The 24,931-nt window shown below is 35.6% G+C and overlaps 1 protein-coding gene across 1 annotated transcript in view; it reads right to left on the minus strand.

Moving 5' to 3' along the window:
- Positions 1-938: 938 nt before the first annotated feature.
- The window catches only part of LOC127863391 (SH3 domain-binding protein 5-like), a 69,356-nt gene continuing 45,363 nt past the window's right edge, over positions 939-24,931 (minus strand). Inside the window, exon 8 of the transcript XR_008041042.1 lies at positions 939-3,249. The gene's annotated coding sequence lies outside the window, so the exon portion shown is untranslated. The remainder of the gene's footprint in view (positions 3,250-24,931) is intronic.

A 24,931-nucleotide genomic window follows, 5' to 3' on the forward strand; every position in this document is an offset into this window, starting at 1 on the left:
TATCTTGCTAACCACTGTGGGCTATATTTTCTAAATGAAAACATTTTCAAAAAAAGAATTCTGGCACATGCAAAAACCCTTACTTTATGACAATCAAACATATTCATTGAAAAAAAACCTGCCCCAAAAAAAATTGTTTCTGGATGGGTGCAAAGCCCTTGATACATGTAAACGGGTGCAAAGCCCTTGATACATGTAAACAGTATGATTCTAAAAATAATAATTGAGCCCAGGGTAATTTTTTTATACATTTGCTCTTCTTCTTATTTAAAATTATACACCCATTAAATCTTGAAGGGTATCTGAGATAAAAAGTTACATCATACAAAAAAATAAAGAGAAATAACTCCCATTAAAACAAGTGCTGTTTGTAAAACATGCATGCCCCCCATATGGGCTGTCAGTTGTAGTGGCAGCCATTGTGTGAATACATTTGTTGTCACTGTGACCTTGACCTTTGACTTAGTGACCTGAAAATCAATAGGGGTCATCTGCAAGTCATGATCAATGTATCTATGAAGCTTCATGATCCTAGGCCTAAGAGATCTTGAGTTATCATCCGGAAACCATCTGGTGGACGGACCGACAGACCGACCGACATGTGCAAAACAATATACCCCCTCTTCATCGAAGGTGGGCATACAAAGTGTAGGGTTATGATTCTTGTGTTACACAATTCTCCACATTATAATCTATGCACTCATGGAGTATCATGTTGAAATCCAGTATCGTATCCGGGTGTTAAAATATTAGCTCTTAAAATTTACATTATACACAAAACCAAAGGGTGATAAATCTTAATTTAAGAAAGTGTAGGGTTTGATTTGTATGCATTCCACTTTTCCTCATTGATATCTATATACTATATAGTTTCTGAGATATAGCTCAGAAAAAGTACATCATACACAAACAATAAAGGGCAATAACTCTTATTAAGAAAGTGAAGGCTTATGGTGCTTCAGCATTGCACTTCTCCTCAATAATATTAAAACATTCACGAAGTTTTATGTTGAAATCTTGTATGTATCCCAGATAAAGCCCTTAAAGTTCCATTATAATGAAGAAACAAACAACAAAGGGCAATAACTTTAATTTAAGAAAGTGTAGGGTTATGGTTCTTGTGCGTTTATTCACCTATGAAGTTTCATGTTGATATTTTGGCATTAGACAGACTGACGGACAGACAACTCTAATTCTATATCCTCTGCCTTTGGTGACCATAATCATTATCAGATGAACTTTTCTCAAATACACATATTATAAAATCATTTGTAAGAATATTAGATAACAAAATCTATGTTTTTGATAATAACAAACAATACTTAGAAAACATTTTTGTACAGAAAAGAAAATACTTGTGAAAACTAAATAAGAAGAGGACAAAAGGACCTGGGAAACTTTAGTTAGACAGCGAGAACCTTGACTGACCTGACTTGCCTACCCAATATTTGTTCAAAAAATGTAACCCAGTTTTTTAAACACCTGGAGAAATGTTCTGACCAAATTTCATGAAGGTTGGGCGGTAAATATTGACCGAACACAATGTAAGATGTACAGAAAACATTAACAAAAGTTCACCATGAGCTTGTTGTGCTAAAGTTAGCTAAAACATACAAACAAATATGAAGTGCAAGACTAAGCTTTATAGGAAATAGCTCGGAAACAATCTATATTAAATTCTTATTATAAACAATATCAAGATTTGGTAAAAGGCAATAGAATACTTTGAATCGCCCAATACAAACTGAGAGGATGCTGAATCTAATGTTTTGATTGCCTTTATTGCTCCTCTGGATTCGTCAACACGCAACAGGGTGAATAGCTTTTGATACTATATTTTGATTTAGAAGCATTTAACAGATAAATTCCACAAATTTAACATGTTATAAAACAGTACCAAAAGACTTGTCTGTCTTTTTGACCTGCACCATGCAACATTTCTTTTTATCCAAGATTTCTTTTGTAAATACACATTTGTTTATTTAAGTATCACAATCTATTTCATATCTATTACACTTAAGAAAGGTTATGAAATGTTTTGATAAAACATACTAGTAACTTACTTAAATAAATAAAAAATCTCCCAAAAATGTGAAAGCAATGATTTCATTTACACAAGAATTAAAATAAATGCAATTTAGAACAATAAACGCAAAAACTGGCCAACATTTCAAGAAACAAGTCAATAAACACTGGCTTTAAAATGGGAAAACAAGAGAAAAAGTTACGGTTTAATTACATTTGAAACTTAGTTTTGCAAGTGATACAAATATGAGCTGTCCCTTTGCAATATGCTACACTATTCCTTTCACTTAAATAGTAGAAAACACATTTCCTGCCAGTCACCTGATATACATCTAACCCTTAAAAAGATATACCATGTTACATTTCTGCAGTACTTATAGTTAGTTTAAATTTAAAGGTGAACATTTAATAAAATAAAACAAAAAATGTTTCGAAGCTAAGAAACTTAATTTTCAACTTTTTACCAATGCGTTAGGTTGAACTTAATTAACTTTGAATGCAATGTCTGCATCTACGTACATAAAAACAAAATAACAGCAGATTAACAGACACAATTACAGGACAATACCTTCATTAAATGTAAGGTTTTTCTATTTTAAGTTACAATGACCTTGACCCAACCAACCCCAAATCAATCCCACCCTAGATCAGCATGAAACCTACTTACAAACAATATTAAAGCACAATTGAGTGAAAACCACTTTTCTATTTGTTGTCAGTGACCTTGACTCCACAGTCCCCAATGCAATCCCTCGAACAGCCTGTAATCTACATACACAAAAAACTTTCAGCACCTTATCTCCATCTTCCTTAAAGCTATTAAGTTCAAACATCAATTGTAAGCAACAGTGACCATGACTCAGCCTGCCCCCATTGCAACCATATGCTAGATGTGCTGATCAACTAGAAATAAAAGTTGTCTGATGTAAAAATTAACCTGAATTACTTTATAACTTAAAACAAAAAGGGAAAGTTATTCTGCTAAATTGCTGGTTAGAGTTATTAATCTGTTAGATACCTAAAATAATGACCCTGAACAAATGTGTAACATTTCAATTGAATACCTGTGGTAAAAACAGTGATATGGAGATGTTGCATGTTTACCTTAACCGGAGAATAAGCAGTTTCTGACAAAGGCATTGGCATGAGTAGTATAGTTCGGACTATTTGGTGAATAATTGACCTAAAATTCATAACCTTTGTACAAGGATAATAACTGCATACCTTTTGAAATCATGCATAATGACTTTTGACCATTAGTGTGACCTTTGCCCAAGGTTTGAAACCTTCTATACTTGGTAAAAATTGTGGTGAATGATTTTAAAAATGAGTTATAAATAATGATGTTAAGAGTAAGGTCAATTCAATCCATTATGATGCGCTTAAGTGGTATTGACATTTAAATAATGACAGAATCTGAGTATTTACTTCAAGAAAACCTCTCAGTGATGAAATGCAGAGAAGAAGGAACAACATTTGAACAGAAATACATTTGAGCATTTCTGATTACTTTTCCTCTAGTATAATTTACAAGCTATCATATTAAAACATTGTTTTTTTTTTAAACAATTCAGTCTTAATAATTGATTTCACAATTTTCTATCTTTTCTTCAAAAACTGTCTTAATTGACTCTTTAAATGACTTAGACTAGGTGGAAGACTTAATCTCCTAAAATTCAAATCATTTGATCTTTTCTCATCATCTAGCATATCTTGCTTAGAAAACTCCATGGTGAGGAATTCCACTTGGTCATCATCCAGCATTGTGCCGCTGGTGATACTATCATTGTCAGAGATGGATCCCTCATCAAAGTCCTGCATTGAGGGAACTTTCAACACTTCCTCCCGGAAGTGCCTTATCCAGGGGTTGGAAGGTCAACTGGGGACCTCAGCTCCATCACTGGTGAGGGGTGATGTTGTTTTAATCCTGCCTCCAAATTTGAAGATCTATTTTCAAGGGGAAGCACTCTAGTGTTTTTTTCATTGTGAGAATATGGGTAAGTGACAGGTCGCTGTGTTGAGTGGTTCACATGTGAGGTGGCTCTTTGAGATGAAATTCTCAGCGTGGCTTGAAGAGGGTCAAATCCAGCACTGACAGGTGTGAGAATGAGGCCTTTAAGTTTAGATGATGCTTTTTGGGGGTTTTGTCGACTGCAGATGGCGCGTTTGAATTGCATCACCATTGTTATTTTGATTTTTGTTTGCAATAACACTGTCAGTCTCATCTGAGCTAGTCCTTGGCAAAGCCATAAACTCATCAGATAGATTCACACTCATGTCTTCACTAATATTATCAAGATCTTGCTCTGAAGTTATCCTGGCGTCTATAGCCTGTCGGTAGCTTGCACTGCGCGCCTTTTCGGGTGAGGAATAAATCACGGACGGAGGCCTAAACTCATGACTAGAACTGCCTGCACTGAACTGAGCTGAAGTCACTGTGGTGCCACTGTTTCCAATGTTACAACTACTCACAATGTGTGCTGATTGCCGTCAATTGACACATGGTCCTTTCTCCTCATGGGCGGGGGTGAGGGGGATTCTGACCCCACCCCACTGCCTCTTTCCCCTAGCTCAGCCTGGTTTCGCATCTCTATGCGCTTCTGGTGAATTGACTCACTTATTTCCTCAAAGTTTCTCAAAGCGTCTGAGTATGACTTCTTTGTAGCGGACACAGATTCTTCTAGATTGATGACTGTTTTTTTGCGGTCCTAGGAAAATACAAACATTATTATATGAAGTGTTGAAACATGTAATGTTTTAAGTAAACTTTGTTTTTATTTCTCTAATTTGAAAGGGTCATTTCATGTGTAACCTGCAATTAACTATAAGGGTCAAGAAAGAATACTAACCTCCATCATTTGGTTTAATCTGGCCTTCATTTCAAAGTATGGCCTGAAACAAATCAAAAAAGCAAAAAAAAGTATCGTGTCTCCACATTATTCTTGTCTGGACAAAGATCTATAACCAAAGAAACTTCAACTAATGCATAATACAAGAGGGCCAAGATGGCCCTAGTTCGCTCACCTGAGAGGAGTCGGTTCATTTAATTTTTACCAAACGTCCAACTTGACCTAGATATTGTCCAGACAAACATCCTGGTTAAGTTTCATCATTATTGAACCAAAACTCTGGCGTATGGAGTGTTTTTGTTTTGTAAGATTTTACCTGGTGACCTATATTTTGAGTTGACCCCCCTTACCAAACATAAAACTTTGCTTACAAAAATAAATATTTTGACCAAGATTCATAAAATCTGAAAAAAATTGTGACCTCTAGAGTGTTTACAAGGATTTTGTAAAATATAATGAAAATTTGGACAATCTAAGGGCAATAATTATGGCATTAATTATGTGATTTTGCTCATTATCAATCTTTACTGAGATCTTTCAGCAACTTTCATAAAGAAAGCTTGAGAAGTGTGAATGCTAGAGTGTTTACAAACCAAATGTGGACGAACGGACGGCGGACAAAGACCAATTCTAAAACCTCACCTGAGCAATCAAGTGAGCTAAAAAGTGTGTTTCACCGATCTGAGCCATTTTCCTACTTGTCCGAAAAATCAATAAAACCAATGTATTGGCTAAGTTTCACGATGATTAGGCAAAACATGAGACTTCTATAGTGTTCGATCACAAGGTTTCTCTAGTCGCATAAGGAAAACTGCCCCCCCCCCTGGTGGCCATGTTTTTTTACCGATCGGGACGGGACCATTTGCGAACTCATCATATATAAAACCAATCATTTCACCAAGTTTCATGATGATTGGGCAAAAAATGTGACTTCTAGGGTGTTCACAAGCTTTTTTTACTATATAAATATAACAAAACTGCCCCCCCCCCCCCGGCAACCATGTTATTCAACTGACCGGAACAATATTTTAACTCAACTCTCGTATCAAGGAAACAAATGTTCTGACCTAATTTCATGAAAATTGGGCCAAAATGTAACTTCTAGAGTGTTCACATGTTTTCACTATATACATTTTGAGAAAAATGCCCCGCCCATTGGCGGCCATGTTTTTCACCGATCTGGACCATTTACGAACTCGTCCGAGATTATCAATAAAACCAATGTTTTGTCCAACTTGCATGACGAATGGGCAAAAATTGTGACTTCTAGTGTGTTAACAAGGTTTCTCTATAGCTAAATAAGGAAAACTGCCATGTTTTTCAACGGACCAGAACCACTTTTGAACCCAACGAACATATAATAAAGACAAACAATTTGAAAAAAAAACACATGTTTTTTCACCGATCTGTACCATTTTGAACTCGTCCGAGAAATCAATAAAACCAATGTTTTGACCAACTTTCATTATTATTGGGCACAAATTGTGACTTATAGAGTAATTACAAGGTTTCTCTATAGTCTAATAAGGACAAATGCCCCGCCCACTGGCGGCCATGTTTTTCAACGGACAGGAACCACTTTTGAACTCAACCAACATATCATTAAGGCAAACATTTTGACAAAGTAACATGAAGATTGGGCATGAAATGTGACTTCTACAGTGTTTACAAGGTTTTTCTCTTTTCTTTGACCTAGTGACCTAGTTTTTGACACAGCATGACCCAGGTTCGAACTCAATCGAGATATCATTGGGACTTTTCTTCTGACCATGTTTCATAAAGATCGGACAATAAATGTGGCCTCAAGAGTGTTTACAAACAAATGTGGATGGACGGACAACGGACGGACGACGGACAAAGACCGGTCACAAAAGCTCACCTGAGCAATCAGGTGAGCTAAAAAAATGACATACACAGATGATATGACAGATATATAGATGTATTGCTGTTTAACAATTTCAGAAATACATTATGCCGATAACCATAGAGAATGTTGTTTAATTTAGTAAGGATTGTTTTTCAACATACACTATCAGCAAGAAGTCATTAAGGGAGCCATTAATCTGCCAAATATTCACTTCTGAAAACATACAGATAACACTGAGATAAAGAAAAACTAAGATTAAAAGCAAAAAGGGTCAGTTATGAATCCTTAATTTGCCTTATATTCACATTTGATTGTTTGATGAGATAAGCCTATAGATGATTTTCATTTTATACCGCACTTGTTTAAAGAAATCCTAAAAATGACTTCAAAACCATGCATTATTTATGGGTATAAATCACACTCTTTAAATAGTTTGAGATTTAAAAAAATATCTAAACAAGAAAACCCGACTATACACTGTACAACAACTTACAAAAGCTCTATTTCAAACTGGTTTACAATATCAGTTAGCCTCATAAAGCTACGTCGGATAGACCATCTGTTGGAAGCAAAAGTAGGAGTGAAATGCATGGATAGAAGGCTTAGAAGCATATGAATTTTATGGAATACATTCATGTTATTTGTTTCTTTATATGTCAATTTAATATTATTTAAAACGATTTATTTAAATCAAAACACATACATGTTATGGTAAATGTAAACAAGAAGATATCAATGTACTTTTCTAGTGATATAGAAGTCTCATAAAGCTACGTCAGATACACCATCTGTTGGAATCAAAAGTGGTAGTGAAATGCATGGATAGAAGCATGAACAATGCAAATTTTAAGGAATACATAATAAGCGCAAAATGCATGTTTTTCATTCAAAATAGAAGGTATCCTACAATTTAAATTTGATACAGTAATAATGAATAGCTCTTCAATGTGTTTAGTCGCTGCTTTTGATATTCAAGCGATGTTCCGGTTATATAAATATATCATCCCATTGGTGCAAAAAGGCACCATGTGCTTTTAAATTTCAATACCACATGGTACCTATTTGCACCAATGGGGCGAATTATGTTAATCGAAATATTGCCATTTTGAGGCAGCGGTAGGATTATTGTATGACCCAACTTTTAACAAACTTTGTACCAGTATTTTACAAACACCGATAGTTAAACCACGGGTCATATGCAGACGGCACTAAACTTCATATCTAAGTCCCAACTAAGTGGACACAAGTCTCGCTTATCTTAAACTAAGACCCGGGTGCCGTAAAGTAAATTTAAGTAAGGTTTATGACCGAAATTTAAACCAAGTACGGGTTACCATATGACCCCACACACAGTCAAGGGTATCGCAACATCTACAGCAACACGAAATCTTCTTTTTCTGTATTTCTGACGCACTGAGTCACAGTTACCGTATAAATTAAACACAAATAAGTCTCGTTTTACCGTATGACTGAAAAACAAAAGCATTGCTACCGTATAAACTGCAGCCAAACGAAGTCTCGAGTTACCATAGGAATGCCAAACAGTCTTTTCTACAGTATAAACCAGGTCAGAGGACACATGCACCATATTTACTACAGTATAAACAAATTAAGCCTCGTTTTACCATGTGGTTGCCAGATAAAATCATGGATTCCGTATACACTAAAATCAAACTCATGTTCGTGTCCATATGACTACCAAACAAGGACATGGCTACCGTATATGCTACAGCCACATTGAGTCTTATTTTATATGACTGCTAAACAAACTCATTGCTACCGGTTAAACTATATATCCAAACTGGGTCTCGTTATATTATATGACTGAAACGCAAAGTATAAGGCACCGTAGACTCTACAACCAAAATGAGTCTCAGTTCATCCTTTGGCTGTCATATTAAGTCACAAGTACCTATAAACTACACTAAAATTATGTCTCGTTTTACTATATGACTGCCAAACCAAGTCAGGGTTACACAATAAACTACAATCAAATTATGTCTCGTTTTACAATATGACTGCCAAATAAAGTCACGGCTACAAAATAAACTACAATCAACGTTTGTCTTGTTTAGCCATATGACTGCAAAACAAAGTATCGGCTACAAAATAAACTACAATCAAATTATGTCTCGTTTTACCATATGACTGCAAAATAAGGTCACTGCTACAAAATAAGCTACAGCCAAACTAATGCTCGTTTAAGCATATGACAGCCAAATAAGGTCCTGGCTACCGTATAAACTAGAACCCATCTGAGGAACTCTTACAATTAAAACTACAATCTACCGCTAGTTCACCATATACTAAACCAATGTAGTTTCAGTGAAGATGAACACAATTTGACCATCAACATGCACATTTATCCGTGAGAAATATAACCAGAGCTGTAAATATGTATACGGCTGTAAATGGATTAAAAAATGAAAGCGCATACATAATGTATATGCAGTGTTTACAGTCAGTCGCACAAATATCAGTGAAAGTGGTAATCGCGCCGCGATAATACGCGTTGTCAATTGAAAGCTTGGGAACAATAAAATACGGAATTTATCCATAAATGATCAATGAACCACAAGAACATAACAATATGCTTATGGACCCTTTGGAGGACTGCCTTCAAATGTAAGTTAAATGAGTTATTAGTTTATAACATCAGTTCAGCAATAAACACATTTAATGACAGCACTAATTCCATAGAAATCATTGAATGCGGAACGACCTGAAAATACAGTCAAGTTACCATTTCCGGATCAGTAGCGTAACTTAGTTGTTCTGGTGAAAAGCAATAAATGTTTTATTTTGAGACTTCTTTTACACCATTCTAATTAAATATTACCTTTTCTTACAGATTCAGCACATAGTCTTATTTTTAAACGCAGGCAAAACGTATTTGTTATATCTTTTTTTCGCCGCACAATTCATGCATTAACCGATCAGTTGAAGCCATAACGGATCACGTGACTAACTCAGGGTGCCATTTCACACGGTATTTGAACTGTCGAAACATGAAATGTGTTGTTTACAATGACCAAGTTAAATTGCCAGTTATAAATTAAATTCATGTTTTTAATATTAATTGTTTTCTATATGTGATCTTGTATCCACACTTTACGCATGGTGTTCTTGTATGAATTATGTGTTGAAAATCCTAAAAAGATCGAAAAGATATGGGCATCTTAAAAACCATGTTAATTGTTTGAATCATATCTAATCATCGATATTGAACATGGAACATAAATAAAACATTAAAATTGAGATCATTTATTGTAAGAATCAACAAGAATTGCATGCATTTTCATATATTATCAAAACGCATATTATCACGCTTGATCCGTTATTGCCCTAATTCTTCATTTCATTTTAGGTGTTGCAAAATCTTAAACACGAATCAAAACTGAAATGGACTTTTGCAGGCAGAAAGACTACTGAATGGCTTTTAAATTAATGCGTAAACTTCTTACTTTCCAACAGAGGTATAGCATGTGGCCGCAAAAAATGCCCAACCTCGATTTGGAAACGAGACGGAAGTCAACAAAGTCGTATATACATGTCAGCAAAACACACCGAAATGATTAACAAAGAGAGGCTCCTATTACGATTCAATCAATGCGTTTTAAAGAAAAGACCTTCAAGATGCTGTATGCAAAATATCATCTAATAATGTCATCTATTTATCGCGATACGCAGTCTTGAACATCAAAGTGACCCGCTATGGGTAATGATCCGGTAATAGTAACTTGACTGTACTTGTTCTCTTTTAAACAGTCTATTTGGGATTTGAAAATACTCATTTTCGAGCAGAAATCAAAATGCACTTCTTGTCATTAAAGGGCTATAACTTCGCGGATCTTTCTATTGGACGATCTAGCCAATATCCATATAGAAACTAAATATAGATATTTCATAAAAAGTTGCATCAAATTAAAAAAACAAACTTTTTTTTTAGATCTCGTGCGGAAACGAACATTTCATTAGAAACGGTTATAATAAAAACCAAATAACTGGAAAACAATAAACACAAGTCCACCCTATATAGAACAGGGTGAAGGATCACATGACAGTGTGGGGTTCACAATTGAACGTCTATGGATGTAAACACACCGCTATGTGGTCCTTTTCTTCCAGTTTATTATGATGCTTATGGCAATGTGAAATACGTCAGAATTACTTTATTTTAAAAGCCTGTGCTCATGGCCAAATATTCGATGTGTAACGCATTCATAAACACGGTAATGCTGAACTCATCGTGAAATTTTGGCACCGATTTCAGACGTTTTCAATGATTTATTCTAAAATCTTGAGATAGCGGCACAAACTGCATGCAAAACTGTTTTTATGCACTAAATATGTTTGCCAATGTATTTGAATAACTTGAGATATTTTCAAAAATAAAGTTCTTAATAGTGTGTTTACATTCTGTCCAGCCCGTGTGTAAAACCCTCTGAACCCCGTTGATGCTGCACCCTGTATAAGGGAACTTCGTATAAAGTTTCGACTAATTCCGGTCATTGGTATCTATTGATATGTTACTGAGATCATCAAACGAACAATTTCTGAGAAAATGTGAAATTATAAATCAAAGGACAACAACAAACTGTACCATTATTGGAACTGATCGACATTACAATATGCGCGAGTAGAGATGCAACATTAAAAAATTCGATTCTTCAAGGTCTGGGATTTCGCGCGGAAACGAAGAATGTGACGGAAAAATGGGCAAGGCGGCTACATCAAACTAACGATAGCCCGTAATTCATGACACATACACACATCCTATTTAAATAGTTAATATCTCTTACGGGGTTTTACTTGTGAAACTGATAGACCATTACTCTCTTTTTAATGACATTATAATGCTTTTTAAGATAATAAATTATTTTAATCAATAGCCATGACGTATAGATTGTATGGATAGTTTCACATTAAACCTGATTAATTTGTCCTTATAATAACATAAATACTCAAAAACAACGTATAGTTTGCAAAGTATTTCGTAACATAAAGTTATCCTATAAAAATCAGTGTTCCATATAGCAATATCATTATGCATGCATTCTGCAGCTATCATACAGTTTGGAAATATTGTGATAGAATAATTCTGCTAAATAGAGTTAAAAACACACGGCACCAATATGTTGTTCTCCGCGGTGTTATTATGTTTCCCTTAAAAAATGGGTGTTTCTTTTTTATCGTCTTAAACAGCTATATATCTACCGTAAACATAAAAAGAAGCTGCTGTGGCTACAAACGATACAGTCCTGAAAAATGTGTAATATGCTGAAATCATACAAAATCAGGAAAAGGGAAAAAGGAAATTCAATAAATTTAAGCATGTGTAGATGTACGCTTCTTGTTCGATATTGATATTTATACATTAACCCATTTATGCCTAGCGTCTAGAAAAAAGGCCTTGGCAAACAGCGTAGACCCAGATGAGACGCCGGATGATGCGGCGTCTCATTAGGGTCTGCGCTGTTTGCTTAAAGGAATTTCTGTAAGAAATATTCTAAATATAGAAATACATATACTAGACATCCCTAATTTTGTAAATAAATTGATCCAATTTAGAAGGATGGGAGAGTCCACTAGGCATAAATAAGGCAAGCATTTGATCATGAATGCATATTTTATTAAACTCTCTCTCTCTAAACATGTCTCTGAACATCGATAATGCCAAAACAAATGTATCAGTTGTTCGACTCAATGCATAAATGGGTTAAAGGAATTACTGATATAGTGACCATCAGGGAATCGTGAGATTTTTGATAATGGGACCGTTCGAAGAGTGTCTTGTTGATCGTGTACAGCAACATCTAAATATTTAATGATTCAATCGTTTTTAACATTAGCGTACTTATTTTCCTCAAATAAACTGAGATGATGGCATTCATATTAAATGCTCATTTAAATGGGCCATTCCACGTTTTGGTTAATTGACAAAAAAATTTTCATATGTTTCAGATTCGCAAATTTGCGTTGTAGATATGATATTTGTGAGGAATCAGTGATACTGAACATTTACCATGCTCTAAATTATCCATAATATGCATCGTTTGACGATTTAAAAACCTGAACATAATAAAGCGTTGCAACGCGAAACGATTAAATAATTTGTAGATTTCTGTTGTTGTCCAATATATTGCGTAATACCACGAGGATAGCTGATATTAAGTATAAAATACACCTCTCCTTGTATGAACACGTACGGCCGAGCGAAAGACTTTTACTCCACGGGTCAGTGTTTGAGTCCAGTTGAGGGTTACTTTATTTATTTATTTCACTTTATTCTTGTTGTTTTTTACCGGAGCTTTTTAGATCCAATGTTTACATTTATTTATATAAAGCATTTAATGACAAACTTCAACACATGCCAAAATTTGTGAAAAGGTCCCTTTAAATCATTTCAAATATTGTGGCAAATTGTGCATGAAATTAAAAGATGAATCTTAAAAGAAAAATATCGTACCGTTGGGGACAACATACCGACATAACTGGTTCAAGTACTATATATTTGACCTTTAGTTTTGTGACACTAGAAATAACACTTTGTCTTGGGTTGTTTTCACGTTTAGGAAATAAACTGGGCAAGCTGTTGTATTCAGAGTTTATTATTTGCAATGTATAAAGCTTTCAATATTTTTTACAGATGAACGATCAATGAATTTGTAAAATAAAATGTATTTTGTCATTCCCTTTACTCGCTTGTGATGATACCGTTTTTTTTATAAATTTCTTTTTATTTTCATTTGGCTTGACCTCTCCAAATCGGTTGGGCCAAAATCAGTTGACCAGCTGATTAATTTGTTGTCGTATACAGAATACAAAGATTGGTATAAAAAATGAATGGTAATATTAAGATATTATAGAGAAAAATTATTTTATAACAAAACAAATTGAAATTCTAAGACAAACGAAAAAAATACCGCATTTACTCGTATAAATATTTGTTAATAGACAATCGTAATTACTGTATTATTACTTTACTATGTCGCTAAAATGTTGATCTCTTAAAGAACGCAAATCCATATTTCACACACACAAAATGTATGGGAAAATTGGCTCTTCGAAAATATACATGACATAGTGACATATAAAATAAAGCAAAGTTAGTCAACGTATATATCGCAATTGACTTACAAAAGCCTTATAATACGAACACGTACCTTTGCTATCGAACTTACTCAACACTAAGATAGATAAGAAACAGCACATTAGTAAATGGTGCATTAAATATTATTTATCACTTGAAATAACACTTCCTTATAAAAAGAATAATATGATGTCAGCGAACCTTTTAATTAGTTATAGGTAAATAATTTTGGTTTCCATTAATCAACACTAAGACAGCTGGCTTTCGTGTACATTTTACGATTCCCACTTTTATAGAAACATATGCAATGGCATGCAGTATTCCTCTCTTCGCCTCTGTTGCAAGGGTCTCTACGTAGTTCCGCTCGTCTGCTCTAATACTTAAATTGACGCTGCTAATTGCTTCGGTATACTCTGCATTTGCTTTCACTTTTGCGGCACGTGTTCTCCTGTTGTTGACACTTGCCCGTTTTCTCGACTTTCTTCATTTTTCTGAAGCACCTCTGCTGATATCCTCTCTTAATGGATGTACGACTTGGAGCCCAATACTTTTTGGCATGTTGAGGTCACTGCTACTTTCACTATATAGTCTCTTCTTCAAGGAGCGTTAAGAAAAATCTCGAATACCAAAATCAAGTTTCAGGTCGACACAATGTGTAACCTGATGTTATATAATGAATAAGTAAAAAAGGTATTACTTTTGAAATTGTTAACGTATAATGAAAACATCGCTCATGCACACCAACATATAGGTAAAAATATCGGCAAGTTTGAAAATTATCGTTGAAAGATGTAGAAGAATGCCTACGAGATATGGGTCTAAAGACATAAAGGCGGACAGACAGAGGAACAGATGTCCATGATGAGTGCGTTATACCCACTTAACAAAAAAAATGTAGCGGATAAATTTTTTAAACAAATTACCGGCAGTCATTTTAACGCTGCATTTTCGTGTCGTCACACAAACTTTAAAACCCGTAAATGCAACGCATATACACGGATTGGATGGCAATTCATTAAGCAAGCGTTACTTTTCATGTCACTTTATTTTTTTCTACTTACACCACATGTTCACTAAGATAACCTACGTATGTGTATTTTCGATTTTTATTTCTATTTGGACTTTGTTGGCTTATTGAATGTGAAACGTTATCAATTATAACTGCTTATTACTAGAACATAAATAACAAACAACCATATTCATTTTGATAATATTGTGTAATTGAACACAGTGTCAATAGTAAAACGAATCATATGGCATCATATATGTAAATGCATTATACTATATGCACATAACTTTGTACTTGTTATAAATTTACAAAAATAAGTTTACGCGGTTCACGCTGAATGAGAGTATGCATTCCTAGCTATCAGGCAGTCCAAAGGCTCTTGTTAAAGTACACTTTTATATTAAAATGTATTCTGACACGGTGTCTGTAGATAAAAAAAGCAATACAAAATGTATTGAATAAATGGTGTATGATATTGGTTGACATGCATTTTGTCACTCTTAAACAGACTCCCTACGAAATCAAAAATACAGAAGGTCCAAACGTCATAAATATGATATATGAAAATAAAGAGTACAGCGTTAAAATCTGACATAATAGCTGTAAATGAATGAATTACAAAACATAACAGCCATGTTATCGTAGTCGACATTTAAAAAACATGCACGACGCCATTGAAAAGATAAGTGTGTCAATTGATGGAAGATATTAACATTTTTTTACAGTTCATTTGAGACAATATGTTAACAGATACATATTTCAACATGGTAAATTGTTTAAGCAATCTTGCTAAAAAATGTAGCCAGTACTTATTCGGCGGGGTTGCCGGTCAAATATAGATAATTTAATCTGATTTAAGCTGCGTATGTTTTGAATTTTCCCCGCATGCTTCTAATGATGTACATACAGACGCCATAAACATGTGGCAAAGTGTATAGCATATGACGTTTCTAGGATTACCGGTAAATACTTATATATACACATAATTATATTAACTCTGCCAATGCATTTAATTGGTCAATTGAATACATGCACTTAAAAAGAATCATATTTGGGCATGCTCTGTGAGAAGGGGGTTTAATGCATGTGCAGAAAGTGTTGTCCCACATTAGCATGTGCAGTCCGCACAGGCTAATCAGGGACGACACTTTCCGTTTTATAATATTTTTCGTTTAAATAAAGTCACTTGTTAGCAAAAATCAAGTTAAGCCAGAAAGCGTCCTCCCTGATTAGCATGTGCACTAAAATGGTAAACCTAATGTTATAAATCATCAACCCAATTATTCTTCGGTTGGAACGTTTGCGACAGCATTCTCGGTAAATAATTGTCAATAAGCCTGAACTATTTGAACTTATTAATTTAACTCCTGTATGTTTGTCAGATGGGGAAACAAAACGATAGTTACAAGAGAATTCCTACATAGAACTTGTATAAAACATTAACGAGCTAGTCAATCAGAACTCAACCTACAGATCATTCTGCATTCGTATGACAGAAAAGAATTTCAGACCGATATTATTTATAGCTAGGTGAACAATAGCTTCAAATTTGGCCAACATAGTCCGCCTGTACCTCATAAGGTCATAATTGTGTTGAGTTTAGGCAATGTGGTGTTTGATGGTTTTCAGAAAAATAAACACCTATATGTATTTCTCGTGTGTAGGTAAAATGTTTGTTCGTCCATTTTTCTGGACATACCAGTCGATTTAAACGAGCTTGGAAAATTGATTTTATCATAGTCAAAATACAATTAATGTTAATAGATTAATCAAGTACGTTTGAGAAGTAAATTGAAGTAAATACCACGTTACTTATCTATGGTTTTATTGGAATTTAAATAGAAAGCACTTAGTCGCTGAGAAGGCATTTCCGCGGGACAAAACAACGCACCTACCTACTGTGATTAAATCCGGAAGTTCCAATTGAATTCTTGTAGATAATAACCAGAACACGCAGAAATAACGACTACCTATTGTTTGGCACAATAGGACGTCTTTCTAACAAACCAAATACATCAAGTCCGCGCTAATTTAATTGCCACACAATATTGATATAAAGTAATGTTCGCGACATTATGTACACGATTGTCCTTTGTTGCCTTATCAAAATAGTCACAATTGTTGAACATGGTTACTTCAATAATTTCTCGCAAAAATCGAATCTGTCTCAAGGGTGAATAATATATAAAGACGAGTGAGTTTCAATCGTTTTGAACGTGCACTAATGTGGGCGATTCTTGTCCGAGAGTTGTTCTGAGTCGTTATGGGGCTAATCATCATGTGTACAAAGAGATGGACAAGTACATCTACTAACCGGTGATAGGTAGGGCTTACTTTAAACGCTTAGAAAGCAGATATAGCAAACAGCCGGCAAATCAGGACTGTCGAAAAGGTGTGAATTTCTTGAGATATAACAATAAAAGGAAAACAACAACAACAACACGCGAACGGAGCTACGGAACAACCACAAATCTTTCCGTGGAATATAACGGAATTGGGAAGTGAATGAAAGAGTGACAGTGGTTGTGAAGTTCATGCTTATCAAATGTCCTAATAACAACACAAGCTTGGTGGTAAGAAGGGTTCTAAAAAGCGACCAATATATAAAGCATTTGATAATGACTTGTTATTGCATATTCAGACGTGTCACCTGCATGGTCCAAGTATGTGCAGTACAATATTAATGTATAGGCACTTAGTCCGTCTGAATATAGGTGACGCTTTACTTGAATATTTATCGTGTATACATTTTTGCAACAATAATTCAGTGATTTTGTGGAATTTAAATAATGTCAGTGATATAAAAATGGTATTTCAATGAAAAATCTCAGTAAGAAATAACGGGAATGCACCAGTAGACGATATGTACTAAGTGTAAAATACAATGTACGGCGTGAACACGTTATACTAGTAATGTTTAATGAATACTATTTATGATTTCATATCCGGGTCAACGCACATTTCAATCTCGACTCGTAATTAAGTGGTAGCTATAAGGTTACTAGTAACAATATTAAATCACGCGACATATAACGATACTTTGATAACGTTAATCTACATACAAATTAAATGTTAAGTGCAAGTCAGCAACTCCAGAGAAATCATAATATATTAAATTTGAACACAATTAACTTGTAAAATGTCAATTTCAAGAATAACTAATTGTATCTTGATATTGAGTAATATGTCGCTCAATTATGCTAAAAAATCTTTAATTAAAATACGTGTTAATTTTTTTGTAGTTTAAAAGGCCCGTCACATTTTGATATTTTTATGATTTTTTTTATTTAAGACTTCATCCAGTTAAAGGTGCGTATGATAAGAAACAACTTGAGTAAATAATAGTGAAAGTAGAAAAATGGAGCATCGTGAATCTTCTATGGACGATATTTCGAACGCCTTGCAATCAGGAAAATTGACGTCATTGGCAGCCATTTTACAAGTGTGTCGCGACGGTGGCTTGCACAAAAATAACGCAGAAGAACCGTTTAAAGCGGCTAATAACGAAACACCGAACCAGAAACAATTGGATGCACACCAGAAACCGCATAAAAGTGATCAGTATCCAGAGGAACACCCTTTAGCGAGGATTCGCCGGAAACGGAAGCGAACTTACGGCAAGAAATCCTTAGCGGATATGATCTCCACGTGCCGCGATGAAGGAAAGCAAGTGTTCAATGACGTGCCGAATGTTCCGGTGTCGGACTTGGCCAGGATAGAAGAATTACAACGAGAGATGTGTGTTGACATCGTGAACACAAAGGTTCACGTTTCAGACGCGAAACCTCTGCGGAGGCAGTCGAAGGTGTCCGTGTCCAGTTCAGGAACTTTTGCAACCGGAACCAGAAATGGCTGTCTAGTGGTCGACAGCTCCAAGCCATCAACGGCCAAATCATCCCGTCTACGGAAGCCGGTAATCACTAACATATGCTTCATATGTATGGTGATTTATAAAACTTAATTTGGTTACATTATTTACGCGATTCTGAAAATAATAAGCGCAAAATGCATGTTGTTCATTCAAAATAGAAGGTATCCTACAATTTAAATGTGATGCAGTAATAATAAATAGCTATTCAATGTGTTTATTCGCTGCTTTTGATAATCAAGCGATGTTCCGGTTATATAAATATATGTTAATCGAAATATTGCCATTTTGAGGAAGCGCTAGGATTATTGTATGACCCGATTTTTAACATTTTTTTACCAGTATTTTACCAACATCGATTGTTAAACCACGGGTAATATGCAGACTGCACTAAACTACATCTCTAAGTCTAAACTAAGTGGACAAAAGTCTCGCTTATCTTAAACTAAGACCCGGGTGCCGTAAAGTAAATTTAAGTAAGGTTATGACCGAAATTTAAACCAAGAACGGGTAACCATATGACCCCACACACAGTCAAGGGTATCGCAATATCTACAACAACACGAAATCTTCTTTTCCTGTATTTCTGACACACTGAGTCACAGGTACCGTATAAATTAAAGACAAATTAGTCTCGTTTAACCGTATGACTGAAAAACAAAATCATGGCTACCGTATACACTACAGCCAAACAAAGTCTCGAGTTGCATGTACCATAGGAATACCAAACAGTCTTTTCTACAGTATAAACCAGGTCAGGGGACACATGTACCATATTTACTACAGTACAGACAAATTAAGCCTCGTTTTACCTTGTGGTCGCCAAATAAAGTCATGGATTCCGTATTCACTAAAACCAAACTCATGTTCGTGTCCATATGACTACCAAACAAGGACATGGCTACCGTATATACTACATAAACTATATACCCAAACTGAGTCTCGTTTTATTATATGACTGAAACGCAAAGTATAAGGCACCGTAGACCCTACAACCAAAATGAGTCTCAGTTCATCCTTTGGCTGTCATACTAGGTCACAAGTACCTATAAACTACACTCAAATAATGTCTCGTTTTACTATATGACTGCCAAACAAAGTCAGGGTTACACAACAAACTACAATCAAATTATGTCTCGTGTTACAATATGACTGCCAAACAAAGTCACGGCTACAAAATAAACTACAATCAAATTATGTCTCGTTTTACCATATGACTGCAAAACAAAGTAACGGCTTTAAAATAAACTACAATCTAATTATGTCTCATTTTACCATATGACCTAAAATAAGGTCACTGCTACAAAATAAGCTACAGCCAAACTAATGCTCGTTTAAGCATATGACAGCCAAATAAGGTCAAGGCTACCGTATTAACTAGACCCATCTGAGGAACTCTTACCATTAAAACTACAATCTACCGCTAGTTCACCCATACTAAACCAATCTAGTTTTAGTCAAGATACATGAACACAATTTGACCATCAACATGCACATTTATCCGTAAGAAATATAACGACAGCTGTTAATATGTATACGTCTGTAAATGTTTTAAAAATGAAAGCGCATAAATACTGTATATGCAGTGTTTACAGTCTGTCGCACAAATATCAGTGGAAGTGGTAACCGCGCCGTGATAATGCGCTTTGTTAATTGAAAGCTTGGTAACAATAAAATACGGAATTTATCCATAAATGATCAATGGACCACAAGAACCTAAAAATATGCTTATGGTCCCTTGGTAGGAATGCCTCAAAATGTAAGTTAAATAAATTATAAGTCTATAACATCTGTTCAGCAATAAACACATTGAATGACAGCAATAATTCCATAGAAAGACCTGAAAATACGTGCTTGTTCACTCTTAAACAGTCTATTTGGGATTTGAAAATACTCATTTTAAGCAGAAACCAAAAATGCCCTTCTTTTCATTAAAGGGCAATAACTTCGTTGAAATATTTCCATTGGACGATCTTGCCAATATCCATACAGAAACTAAATATAGATATTTAATAACACTTTGCATCAAATTAAAAAAATGTGCGGAAACGAACATTTCATTAGAATCGGTTATAATGAATACCAAATAACTGGAAAACACACAAGTCCACCCTATATAGAACAGGGTGAAGGATCACATGACTGTGTGGGGTTCACAATTGAATGTCTATGGATGTAAACATACCGCTATGTGGTCGTTTTCTTCCATTTTATTATGCTGCTTATGGCAATGTGTAATACATCAGAATTACATTTTATTTTTAAAGCCTGTGCCCATTTCCAAAATTCTATGTGTAACGTATTCATATACACGGTAATGCTGAACTCATCGTGAAATTTTGGCACCGATTTCAGACGTATTCAATGATCTATTCTTAAATCTTAAGATATCGGCACAAATTGCATGAAAAACTGTCTTTTATGCACTAAGATGTTTGCTAATGTTTTTAAATAACTTGAGATATTTTTAAAAATAAAGTTCTAAACAGGGTGTTTACATTCTGTCCAGCCCGTGTGTAAACCCCTGTGAACCCCGCTGATCCTGCACCCTGTATAAGGGTGCTTCGTATAAAGTTTCGATAAATTCCGGTCATTGGTATCTATTGATAAGTAACTGAAAAGTCATTGCGGCGTATCAAGCTGAAAATACGCACGTGTCATAACCTTAAGGCCCAGTCTCACTATGATGTCGGCGGAGCCCCGATGCGTGATCCGGAATCTACCAGGATGAACCGGGGCTCTACCGGGATGAACCGGGCTCCACCGGGGACGACCGGGATGAACCGGTGACACCCGGAGCTCCACCGGGAAAGTATGAAAATGTTTCATACCTCCAAGATGAACCGGGAGTCACCGGGAAGGACCGGCAACGACCGGCGCGGCAACGGGAACAACCAGGACGGTACAAGGGAACAACCGGGACGGCACCGTAGCTCCACCGGGGCCCTAGCAGACCCCGGCAGAGCTACGGCAATGCCCCGGTGGAGCTCCGGTGAATGCCGGCAGAGTCCCGGTATAGCTACGGTATATAAGTAAACCGGCGCTCTGCCAGGACGCCACCGGCATTCACCGTTGCTCCGCCGGGGCATTACCGGCGACGACCGGGGTTAAACCGGGGCGTTGCCGTAGCTCTGCCGGGGTCTGATGCCTGTATAGGCCCAGTGAGTGCCGGCGGAGTTACGGTATACCGGGGCTATGCCGGGACACAGCATGATTTTCACCGGGGCTCAACTGGGGCGACAACCGGGGCTCTGTCGGGGCTTCGCCGGAATAAACCCTAGCCAGTCCGGGGTTGACCGGGACTCTGCAGGGCTGTTGACCGGCTTCAACCGGGGCGGCACCGGGAAATAGTGTGATCGCGTTAAAATATTTCTACGAATCATCCCGGTTCTCGCCGGTCGACCGGTGTTCGCAAACCGGGATGGACCGGGTCTCTACCGGCAATAGTGAGACTTCGGCTTTATAATACTGAGTATAAAGTTTCAGCTGATCATGTCCATTAGTTTATGAGATCATCAAACGAACAATTTCTGAGAAAATGTGAAATGATTAATCAAAGGACAACAACAAACTGTACAATTATTGGAGCTGATCGATATTACAATATGCGCGAGTCATACATATAGAGATGCTACATAATTAAATTTGAATCATTTAGGTCTCGGATTTTGCGCAGAAACGAAGAATGTGACGGAAATGGACAAGGCGGCTACATAAAAAAAAATTACGATAGCACGATATTAATTACACATACGCACATGCTTTTATTATCTATTTAAATAGTTCATATCTCTAACAGGGTTTTAATTGTAAAACTGATTGATCATTACTCTCTCTTTAATAAATGTTAATACCTTTTAAAATAATGGTTGTTTTAATCAATAGCCTTGACGGATAAATTGTTTGCCTAGTTTTATATTATTTTTACAATGCAAACACATCAAAAGCTGGTATATATGACCGTTCCAATAGAGTAATACAATTTTTTTCTCTTTCGCAACTGTATACGTATGGTGTTTTGTGTTTTTTTCGTTTGATAAATATTTGATTGTTTTTCAAAGCGGAATTGATATTATAATGTTTTTAGATCATTCAACCAGAAGGTGAAATATCTTCGGAGGATTGGCTTCAAATTCGTATGCGCAATAGGTCCAAACGTTATCGACAAAGTGAACCAAAACTATTGACAGAAAACCAGAATTTAGATCGTGACACTACGAGTACAGGTGATTCTACAACAACTGATACCATGGACGGGAATTTGATTCCCCTTCTAAACGATTCCGACACTTCAAACGGAGACACTTTCGTTGAGGGCATGCCCTTAGCAGACCCACAGTTTACGGCAAAAAAAATGTCAGACGGCGTCGAAGTAACGAAAAAGACGTACGACAATATGATACAAAATGAACAAAATCGCAATAACAGTGACAACAAACACGAAAAAGAAAATGTAATTGAAGAAGTAAAAATTAAAGACGGAGACGTAACGCTCGTTTTATACAAAGTGAAAGAAGAATCGTTTTTAAAAATGGAACATGAGTATAAAAAATCGCAAAGTAACGAAAGAATGGAAAATTCAATATCCATTAGTAATAACAATCAGCACGACTGTGCAGAAACATATAAAATAAAAGATGTTTATAATTCCACAAGAACACAGCATGATGCGTCGCTTTTGAAGGACACTAACAGCGAAATAGAGCACACCGATAGTGATAAACGACGTGGTTCATATTCTGACCCAATGTCATCTGATATGTGTTTTGAATCCCAACTGAAAACTAATAATGACTTGATGAATAATGCACGAGGCGTTATAGAGCACATCGATGAACTCGTTCCTGACGGCACATTTAATTATTCACAAGCTAGTACGGCTCCTGTGTCATTTGAGCAGAAGACGACTGACCTGAGTGAAAGCAACACTGATATATACACATCGGAGAACGTGCTTAGAAAGGAAAACATACAGTCAGAAAAACATGGTATAAATGAAGAAACTTCACTTGAAACCGTTTCATCAGAGTGCACAAAAGTTTCAAACGATTATGATTATCACTCGCCTGAATTGAAGGACAGCAAAACTGATGTACTCAAATTGGATGCCGTGTTTCACAATGAAAATAAACAGTCAGAAAACGATTTTGTAAATGGAGAAACTTCATATGTGACCCTTTCTTCAGAGTTTACTGAAGTTTCTAAAGTTGGCGATTTTCAAAATAGCAATATGCTAAACACATCAACAAATAAAACTGAAATGAAAGACGATTGGCTAACAAGTGGAATAGCAATTACAAATATTGAACGTAAAAAACGACCACCGGAGCTTCTGGTAACTTCTGAAACGAATTTGGGGAACATGAATGAAGATAGAGGCACGAACGATAAACATAACAAATCAGATACTCATACTAAACCAAACGTTGTCGCAAGCGATAAGTCAGTTTCAAATAATGTCATCAGTAATATGCAAGAAAGGAATGGCAGCGAAAAAACTGAGTCAATGGAGACCATGAGTTCAAAAAGTTTTCCTATGAGGATATCAAACAAGGCTACAGAAAAGAATCAGGTAAATTAGAATTTAATCATAAGGTAAAACGTAACTTAACGCATAAGCTTGCAGCAGCACTTTTTATGTATATATCAGAAAAGCGTGTACCGGAATATGTTAACTATGTACATGTATTGTATTGTATGGTAGGAATACGTTTATATTATCGTTTGTATCAATCCTATTAGGTATAAAAAAATATGTAACGTATATTAAAAAGCATCCTCGTTTAATATAATTATATATTGCATGTGTATTTTTAAATGACAAAATAATGTTTCATTATAAAATAACATCGATTTCGAAACAGAATCACCGTCTAACATCCTTAATTGAATAAGATCTTCAAAATTTCACATGTGTACACTTATATTCGATATTATTTTGAGCTTGTTCATATTTAAACTATTTTAATGTTTTTTATTTGTTCAATGCATTCAGTGAAACATATTTTATTACATTCGCTAATATTATCGGATGCCATTTGAATTATTATTTCTGATTACATTTATATAATTCAGCAGTTAATGTTTTGATATCGGCATACACAAAATACGCGTATTATCTTCAGAAAAGTTCCATGTCGGCTTCCAGCATGAGTGGAATGAGTCCAGCAGCAAGAGAAATTTTGTTGAACCAAGCACTGAAACAGATAAACGACAATGC

The sequence above is a fragment of the Dreissena polymorpha genome, unplaced genomic scaffold (genome assembly GCF_020536995.1).
Source record: "Dreissena polymorpha isolate Duluth1 unplaced genomic scaffold, UMN_Dpol_1.0 chrUn007, whole genome shotgun sequence".
NCBI classification, from domain to species: domain Eukaryota; kingdom Metazoa; phylum Mollusca; class Bivalvia; order Myida; family Dreissenidae; genus Dreissena; species Dreissena polymorpha.